Source organism: Melanerpes formicivorus, unplaced genomic scaffold, assembly GCF_026170545.1.
Source record: "Melanerpes formicivorus ecotype bairdi unplaced genomic scaffold, bMelFor1.0.p_v2 SCAF_683, whole genome shotgun sequence".
Classification (NCBI taxonomy): Eukaryota; Metazoa; Chordata; class Aves; order Piciformes; family Picidae; genus Melanerpes; species Melanerpes formicivorus.
This window is the reverse complement of record NW_027143035.1, coordinates 72,501-79,381: the sequence shown is the minus strand read 5'-3', so window position 1 is coordinate 79,381 and position 6,881 is coordinate 72,501.

Sequence of the window (6,881 nt, the reverse complement as noted above, 5' to 3'; positions counted from 1 at the left end):
GCCGGAGGCCTCTCTCCACTGTGTGGCAGGGGTCCAAGAGCCACCCCAGCCCAACCCAGAGGGTCTTTTGCACCTCTCTAGAGGCCACCCAGAGACCCCAGGCCGCAGCAGAAGCCTCCCCCGCATGCTCTGCAGGCTTCCGACCCACCCCAGGCCGCAGCAGAAGCCTCCCCCGCATGCTCTGCAGGCTTCCGACCCACCCCAGGCCGCAGCAGAAGCCTCCCCCGCAAGCTCTGCAGGCTTCCGACCCACCCCAGGCCGCAGCAGAAGCCTCTCCCGCACGCTCTGCAGGCTTCTCAGCCACCCCAGGCCGCAGCAGAAGCCTCTCCCGCACGCTCTGCAGGCTTCTCAGCCACCCCAGGCCGCACCAGAAGCCTCCCCCGCACGCTCTGCAGGCTTCTCAGCCACCCCAGGCCGCACCAGAAGCCTCCCCCGCACGCTCTGCAGGCTTCCCACCCACCCCAGGCCGCAGCAGAAGCCTCTCCCGCACGCCCTGCAGGCTTCTCAGCCACCCCAGGCCGCAGCAGAAGCCTCTCCCGCACGCTCTGCAGGCTTCTCAGCCACCCCAGGCCGCAGCAGAAGCCTCTCCCGCACGCTCTGCAGGCTTCTCAGCCACCCCAGGCTGCAGCAGAAGCCTCTCCCGCACGCTCTGCAGGCTTCTCAGCCACCCCAGGCCGCAGCAGAAGCCTCTCCCGCACGCTCTGCAGGCTTCTCAGCCACCCCAGGCCGCAGCAGAAGCCTCTCCCGCACGCTCTGCAGGCTTCTCAGCCACCCCAGGCCGCAGCAGAAGCCTCTCCCGCACGCTCTGCAGGCTTCTCAGCCACCCCAGGCCCCAACAGAAGCCTCTCCCGCACGCTCTGCAGGCTTCCGACCCACCCCAGGCCGCAGCAGAAGCCTCTCCCGCACGCTCTGCAGGCTTCTCAGCCACCCCAGGCCCCAACAGAAGCCTCTCCCGCACGCTCTGCAGGCTTCCGACCCACCCCAGGCCGCAGCAGAAGCCTCTCCCGCACGCTCTGCAGGCTTCCGACCCACCCCAGGCCGCACCAGAAGCCTCCCCCGCACGCTCTGCAGGCTTCCGTCCCACCCCAGGCCGCACCAGAAGCCTCCCCCGCACGCTCTGCAGGCTTCTCAGCCACCCCAGGCCGCACCAGAAGCCTCCCCCGCACGCTCTGCAGGCTTCTCAGCCACCCCAGGCCGCAGCAGAAGCCTCCCCCGCACGCTCTGCAGGCTTCTCAGCCACCCCAGGCCGCACCAGAAGCCTCCCCCGCACGCTCTGCAGGCTTCTCAGCCACCCCAGGCCCCAACAGAAGCCTCTCCCGCACGCTCTGCAGGCTTCCGACCCACCCCAGGCCGCACCAGAAGCCTCCCCCGCATGCTCTGTAGGCTTCTGACCCACCCCAGGCCCCAACAGAAGCCTCCCCCGCACGCTCTGCAGGCTTCTCAGCCACCCCAGGCCGCAGCAGAAGCCTCTCCCGCACGCTCTGCAGGCTTCTCAGCCACCCCAGGCCGCACCAGAAGCCTCTCCCGCACGCTCTGCAGGCTTCTCAGCCACCCCAGGCCGCACCAGAAGCCTCTCCCGCACGCTCTGCAGGCTTCCGACCCACCCCAGGCCGCACCAGAAGCCTCCCCCGCACGCTCTGCAGGCTTCTCCGCCACCACAGGCCGCACCAGAGGATCTTTTGCACCTCTCTGGACGCCACCCAGAGACTCCAGGCCGCACCAGAGGCCCCCCCCCCCAACCATGCCAGCCTAGGCCCCGCTGGCAGCCTCCCTTGTCTGCTTTGGAAGGCCTCCCATCCACTCCAGACCTGCCTGGAGGCCTCCCTCGACTGCTCCCGGGGCCCTCGAAGCCACCCTAGGCCTTTCTGGAGGACCTGCTCGACCGCTCGGGCGGCTTCTGACGCACCCTCGGCCATCCGGCGCCCAGCAGCTCCCAGGGCCAGGCACCGGCCTCCCCCTCCGGCCGCCCCTGGGGCCGGGGGTGGCTCGGACTCGGCGCCCCCAACGTGTCGTCCCGTCCCCCCCCGCCCCGCCCCGCCGAACATTCGCTGCAGCCGAGGGCTTGCCGCTCGACGCCTACCCCACCCGCCCAGCCCCCCGCTGCGGCCCGGCGCTGCCCCGGCCGCTGCGCCCCGCCTCTCATCGCTCCCCCCACCCGGCAACCGGCCGCCGGGCACGGCAAGTCCCAGGGCAGGGAACAGGTGCTGCCGGGACCCCGTGCTGGCTGCCGGCTTCCCGGGGCTGCCCCGGGCACGGACAGGTCGCCCCCCCGCCCCGGCGAATGTTCACCGAACCGGCTGCCGGCTGCCTTCGAGCACCCCCCCGCCCCCCGCCACTATCGTCCCCCCCGCCCCCCCTCCGCCTCCGCTGCCGCTTCTCCCCGCACCGCCTCCACTGCCTCCCGCCGCCGCCGGCGAACGAGTCGCCGGATCCGTAGGGTGCCGGGAGCCCGAACGGCGAGCGGCTCCGGCTGCTGCCGGGACCGCGGGGATTCGAGCCGGTCCGGCCGCGGCCGGGACCCCGTGCCGGAAGCCGGCATCCCGGGACGGCCCCGGGACGGCCCCGGTCGCCGGCCGGGTGACGTTCAGCGAAGCGGCTGCCGCCAGTCTTTGGGCCTCCCCCGTGCCGGGGCCGCGGGGATTCGAGCCGGTCCGGCCGCGGCCGGGATCCCGGGCCGGACGATGGCTTCCCGGGCCGGTCCCGGTCGCCTCCCGGGTGACGTTCACCGAAGGGGCTGCCGGCTGTCTTCGAGCCCCCCCCCCCCCCTCCGCCTCCGCTGCCGCTTCTCCCCGCAACCCCTCCACTGCCTCCCCCCGCCGCCGGCGAACGAGTCGCCGGATCTGTAGGGTGCCGGGAGCCCGAACGGCGAGCGGCTCCGGCTGCTGCCGGGACCGCGGGGATTCGAGCCGCTCCGGCCGCGGCCGGGACCCCGTGCCGGAAGCCGGCATCCCCGGACGGCCCCGGGACGGCCCTGGTCGCCGGCCGGGTGACGTTCACCGAAGCGGCTGCCGGCTGTCTTCGAGCCCCCCCCCCTCCGCCTCCGCTGCCGCTTCTGCCCGCACCCCCTCCACTGCCTCCCCCCGCCGCCGGCGAACGAGTCGGCGGATCCGTAGGGTGCCGGGAGCCCGAACGGCGAGCGGCTCCGGCTGCTGCCGGGACCGCGGGGATTCGAGCCGGTCCGGCCGCGGCCGGGACCCCGTGCCGGAAGCCGGCATCCCGGGACGGCCCCGGGACGGCCCCGGTCGCCGGCCGGGTGACGTTCAGCGAAGCGGCTGCCGCCAGTCTTTGGGCCTCCCCCGTGCCGGGGCCGCGGGGCTTCGAGCCGGTCCGGCCGCGGCCGGGATCCGGGGCCGGACGATGGCTTCCCGGGCCGGTCCCGGTCGCCTCCCGGGTGACGTTCACCGAAGCGGCTGCCGGCTGTCTTCGAGCCCCCCCCCCCCCTCCGCCTCCGCGGCCGCTTCTGCCCGCACCCCCTCCACTGCCTCCCCCCGCCGCCGGCGAACGAGTCGCCGGATCTGTAGGGTGCCGGGAGCCCGAACGGCGAGCGGCTCCGGCTGCTGCCGGGACCGCGGGGATTCGAGCCGCTCCGGCCGCGGCCGGGACCCCGTGCCGGAAGCCGGCATCCCCGGACAGCCCCGGGACGGCCCCGGTCGCCGGCCGGGTGACGTTCACCGAAGCGGCTGCCGGCTGTCTTCGAGCCCCCCCCCCTCCGCCTCCGCTGCCGCTTCTGCCCGCACCCCCTCCACTGCCTCCCCCCGCCGCCGGCGAACGAGTCGCCGGATCCGTAGGGTGCCGGGAGCCCGAACGGCGAGCGGCTCCGGCTGCTGCCGGGACCGCGGGGATTCGAGCCGGTCCGGCCGCGGCCGGGACCCCGTGCCGGAAGCCGGCATCCCGGGACGGCCCCGGGACGGCCCCGGTCGCCGGCCGGGTGACGTTCAGCGAAGCGGCTGCCGCCAGTCTTTGGGCCTCCCCCGTGCCGGGGCCGCGGGGCTTCGAGCCGGTCCGGCCGCGGCCGGGATCCGGGGCCGGACGATGGCTTCCCGGGCCGGTCCCGGTCGCCTCCCGGGTGACGTTCACCGAAGCGGCTGCCGGCTGTCTTCGAGCCCCCCCCCCCCTCCGCCTCCGCTGCCGCTTCTCCCCGCACCCCCTCCACTGCCTCCCCCCGCCGCCGGCGAACGAGTCGGCGGATCCATACCGTCCCGAGAGCCCGAGGCGGCGGCACCCAGTGCGGGTCCGGCCGAGGCCGGGACCCCGTGCCTGTCGCAGGCTTCCCGGGACGGCCCCGGAACGGCCGCGGTCGCCGGCCGGGTGACGTTCTCCGAAGCGGCTGACGGCTGTCTTCGAGCCCCCCCCCCCCCTCCGCCTCCGCTGCCGCTTCTCCCCGCCCCCCCTCCACTGCCTCCCCCCGCCGCCGGCGAACGAGTCGCCGGATCTGTAGGGTGCCGGGAGCCCGAACGGCGAGCGGCTCCGGCTGCTGCCGGGACCGCGGGGATTCGAGCCGCTCCGGCCGCGGCCGGGACCCCGTGCCGGAAGCCGGCATCCCCGGACGGCCCCGGGACGGCCCTGGTCGCCGGCCGGGTGACGTTCACCGAAGCGGCTGCCGGCTGTCTTCGAGCCCCCCCCCCCTCCGCCTCCGCTGCCGCTTCTGCCCGCACCCCCTCCACTGCCTCCCCCCGCCGCCGGCGAACGAGTCGCCGGATCCGTAGGGTGCCGGGAGCCCGAACGGCGAGCGGCTCCGGCTGCTGCCGGGACCGCGGGGATTCGAGCCGCTCCGGCCGCGGCCGGGACCCCGTGCCGGATGCCGGCATCCCGGGACGGCCCCGGGACGGCCCCGATCGCCGGCCGGGTGACGTTCAGCGAAGCGGCTGCCGCCAGTCTTTGGGCCTCCCCCGTGCCGGGGCCGCGGGGCTTCGAGTCGGTCCGGCCGCGGCTGGGACCCCGTGCCTGTCGCAGGCTTCCCGGGACGGCCCCGGAACGGCCGCGGTCGCCGGCCGGGTGACGTTCACCGAGGCGACTGCCGGCTGTCTTCGAGCCCCCCCCCCCCCTGCCGGAGCCGCGGGGATACGAGCCGGTCCGGCCGCGGCCGGGACCCCGTGCCGGAAGCCGGCATCCCGGGACGGCCCCGGGACGGCCCCGATCGCCTCCTGGGTGACGTTCACCGAAGCGGCTGCCGGCTGTCTTCGAGCCCCCCCCCCCTCCGCCTCCGCTGCCGCTTCTCCCCGCACCCCCTCCACTGCCTCCCCCCGCCGCCCGCGAACGAGTCGCCGGATCTGTAGGGGGCCGGGAGCCCGAGGCGGCGAGCGGCTCCGGCTGCTGCCGGGACCGCGAGGCTTCGAGCCGGTCCGGCCGCGGCCGGGATCTCGTGCCGAACGTCGTCTTCCCGGGACGGTCCCGGGAGGGCCCCAGTCTCCTCCCGGGTGACGTTCACCGAAGCGGCTGCCGGCTGTCTTCGAGCCCCCACCCCTGCCGTGGCCGCGGGGATTCGCCCCGGTCCGGCAGCTGACGGTTCCCTGTGTCGGACGCCGGCTTCCCGGGACTGCCCCGGGACAGCCCCGGTCGCCTCCCGGGTGACGTTCACCGAAGCTGCTGCCGCCTGTCTTTGTCCCCCCCCCCCCGTGCTCTCCCTCAGGCGGGAGGTAGACGTGCTCTCCCTCGGCGAGTAGACGTGCTCTCCCTCGGCGAGTAGACGTGCTCTCCCTCGGCGAGTAGACGTGCTCTCCCTGGGCGAGTAGACGTGCTCTCCCTCGGCGAGTAGACGTGCTCTCCCTGGGCGAGTAGACGTGCTCTCCCTGGGCGAGTAGACGTGCTCTCCCTGGGCGAGTAGACGTGCTCTCCCTGGGCGAGTAGACGTGCTCTCCCTGGGCGAGTAGACGTGCTCTCCCTGGGCGAGTAGACGTGCTCTCCCTGGGCGAGTAGACGTGCTCTCCCTGGGCGAGTAGACGTGCTCTCCCTGGGCGAGTAGACGTGCTCTCCCTGGGCGAGTAGACGTGCTCTCCCTGGGCGAGTAGACGTGCTCTCCCTGGGCGAGTAGACGTGCTCTCCCTCGGCGAGTAGACGTGCTCTCCCTGGGCGAGTAGACGTGCTCTCCCTCGGCGAGTAGACGTGCTCTCCCTCGGCGAGTAGACGTGCTCTCCCTCGGCGAGTAGACGTGCTCTCCCTGGGCGAGTAGACGTGCTCTCCGCGGAGATAGCGCTTGTCGCCAAGGGGTCGCTGTTGCGCTCTGCCTCCGCCTACGTCATCGTACAAGCCGGCGTGATTTCTGCGACCTGCCGCTGGGCGGAGGTCGGCTGGTTGTGCGCTCGCGGAGCTGACGGCCCTCCAGTTCCGTATATGAGGGAACAAGCGACGCCGAGCACTCCCAGGGCAGCGCTGCCGAGCGGCTGCTCCAAGCCACCCGCCAGGCGGCTGGGCAGGGGTCCGTCTGGCTTCTCGGTGGCTTTCGCCCGGGTCAGAGAGGGGACCCGCGGGGCCGAACAAAGGCGCGGCGGTTTGGAGCGGCCGCTGGCGCACCCTCAGCGGTGTTGGATGGGTTTCGCTCGTCCGTGAGCCGGAGCCCAGCCCGGGCTCGGCAACGAAAGCGGGGAAAAGAAAAAAAGTTGACGAGTGGCTGGCGCCGGCCACTGCCGAAGTGTGGAACCCCCGAAGCGAAGTTTGCCCGGTGGGGCACGGGGGCAGAGAAAGCCGGGGAGACGTGGTGCCGGCGTCGGTCCCACCAAGAATGGAAAGCAAGCCCGTCCAGGCACGGCGAGAGAGAGCCCGGTAAGGGGCAGAGAGAGTTCCCAGCACTGGACCCTCTTCACGGGGGTTCCCCCCCATGGCCAAAGCCGCAGCCCGCGGGGGCACGGCATCTAAGGGAAAAGCCAGCGGCGGTGACTGGCCAC